Consider the following 2629-nt stretch of genomic DNA (forward strand, 5'->3'; position numbering starts at 1 on the left):
TCAGTGAAGAAGCACATTTTGTAGGCAGGACAAATAGTATGTCAAAGGTTTCATGTCTACAGTGTTTTCCCAATATCTCCTTGTTACTAGGTTTCTAGTTCAGATGAGAGAGAACTAGGAGACAACCAAACACAAATAACAACAGCAGCAACAACAACAGCAACAATAACAACAACAAGTCAATGATACTATTTCTAATCATATTCATCTATAGTTACAGACTGGTTCATAAATTGGTGCCTAGCGCCATTGTCATCAGAGAGGATTTACCCAGGAGATGCAGATAACCACAGCCAAAAATCAGAGAGAAGTTGTGGAGTCCTGCAGAGGAAGTGAAGAAAGGATTGAATTAGTATATCCAGAGGGTCAATGACACCACAAGGAAACCTAGATAATCAAAGAACATGGGCACATAGGGGATCTCAGAGAACAAACTGCCAACCAGGGAGCTTGCATAGGCTGAGCTAAACCCTATGCTCATATATTACAATTTTACAGCTTGGTTTTCTTGTGGAAAACCACACAGTGAAAGCAAGGGTTTTCCTTGTACCTGTTGTCTGCATTTGAGACCCTTTCCTCCCATAAGTTTTATATACGATTTTTAATAGGAGAGGGGGTACCTAGTCTTTCTGAAGCATGATTTGCCCTGGTTAATTGATGTCCCTGGGAGAACTTCCCTTTTCTGTAAGAGAAATAGAGAAGTGGATGGATGAGTAAAAGAGATGGGGAGGAGGGAATTTATGGGCAAGGACCTGGGAGAAGAGCAGAGAGGGTAAACTGAAGTAGGAATTTAAAATAAACAAACCAACAAATAAATAAATAAATAAGGTAAGATATTCATAGGAAAAAAAAGAAAACCCAAAAGCAAAACCACAGAATATCCTCCCTGAAGCTCTCAGCACATGCTCAACACAGAATTTCATAATGTATAGTCTGTCTGTTGCAGTGTCCTGCATCTCTTTCTTACCAGTTCATTTTCTAGCTTATGACAAGATTGACCCTAGACATATAAATAATTTGGAAAAATTTGTAGATGCATACCAGGACCTTTCTTAGAGCCCTCCCATAAAGTTATACTTAATGAATTTTTACTCTGCTATTTTTTTTCAGGTCTATTTTTCAACTCAAAGTAAGTTGCAATTATTTCAAAATACTGTGAACCTTACTGCTGACACCATATTTCACTGTACTTTCACTTATTAAATTAAAGTGCCCAATACTCTAGTAAGCATTTATCTAATTATAACCACTGAGAATATTCTAGTTTATAAGTACTTCTTCTCAACCTTGCTAGTGTGACAGAATATGTTCAATTTAAAGGCTATAGTTAATATAAATTGTTTGTTAATATTTGAATCACTGGAGGTATTCATATTTCTGGCATATATTCTGATAAAAACACGTTTATCATTTAGACAGAACAAGTGTGGCTTTTAGTTTATGGAAACATGCAAATAAGCTATCAAATTATATTCAGACTGAGACAACATTCTAAATATTTTATAGATATATATTTAATTGTCCTCCTGTAGAGTATTGAGAATATAAAACACCTTAAGCATCTTTCAACTATTCAACACTTTGCAATTACTTCACTAGTTTTCTTTTCATTTTTTATTAGTTGCTTGAGAGTTTCCTAAGAAGCATTTTGATCATACCTACCTCCCATCCGCAACATTTACTCTGTTCATCTCCAATTCAATAATCACTCCACTTTGTTTCATGGATTTTATATCTTTAGAATCCAGTTTGTGCTTCTTATATATTCTTGAATGTGTGAATATATATATATATATATATATATATATATTCAACCATGTATATATATATACCGAATGGTTGCTCCATAGTGGATATACCCTCAAGAAACAAACTCATAACATAGCAGCTAACACTTGCCAATAGCACCATAGCTTACAATGGGGCTTAGTACCCAGCTTCTCTCTTGTTTGCTGGAATTTGGTCTTGCTTCTGAATTCCCAGTTTTGTATGTATTATGCAAACACAGTAAGTCCATATGTGCAGATACCCTGCTATGTTCAGAGTATAATGTTCTCTTGTAATTTTCCACAACTTTTGATTCTTATACTCTTTTGTAGTCCTGTTACTGAAATAAAATCTGAACCTTTCAGGGTAAACAATGCAGTAAATATGCTGCCTTTAGGTATGAAAGAATCTTCTTCAATGTGTTAATTTGTGTAAAAGATGAGAGATGCATTATTCTATTGTTCTAATGGTATTTATGTGTACATTTAGCAACATAATTGTAGTTAGATGTCTCATAGAGCCTTTGGCCTTTCTAACCATAAGGATTTAGCTTCATAATAGTTCCAGACATTTACTTCACTCTGTGGAGTAAAACTTTGATCCAGTCAGAACATAGTTGCTTACTCTTTTTTATTTTCTTGCTACTATTGCACCAGTGGCTAATCTTTCTCTGACAGTCATTATTGTAGCTCACAGAATTTATAGCTAATTATCATACTCCTAGAATATGCATAGCACCTTCCAGCAATATGAAACCTAGCCAATAGGCATAAAGCTTTCAAGATCATAGCAACTTGACTTTCATTATGTTTTATAACCCAAGCTTTTGATATCTTCAAAGAGCAATGGCAACAGTCTATAA

The sequence above is a fragment of the Grammomys surdaster genome, unplaced genomic scaffold, assembly GCF_004785775.1.
Source record: "Grammomys surdaster isolate TR1022 unplaced genomic scaffold, NIH_TR_1.0 126124, whole genome shotgun sequence".
Lineage (NCBI taxonomy): Eukaryota > Metazoa > Chordata > Mammalia > Rodentia > Muridae > Grammomys > Grammomys surdaster.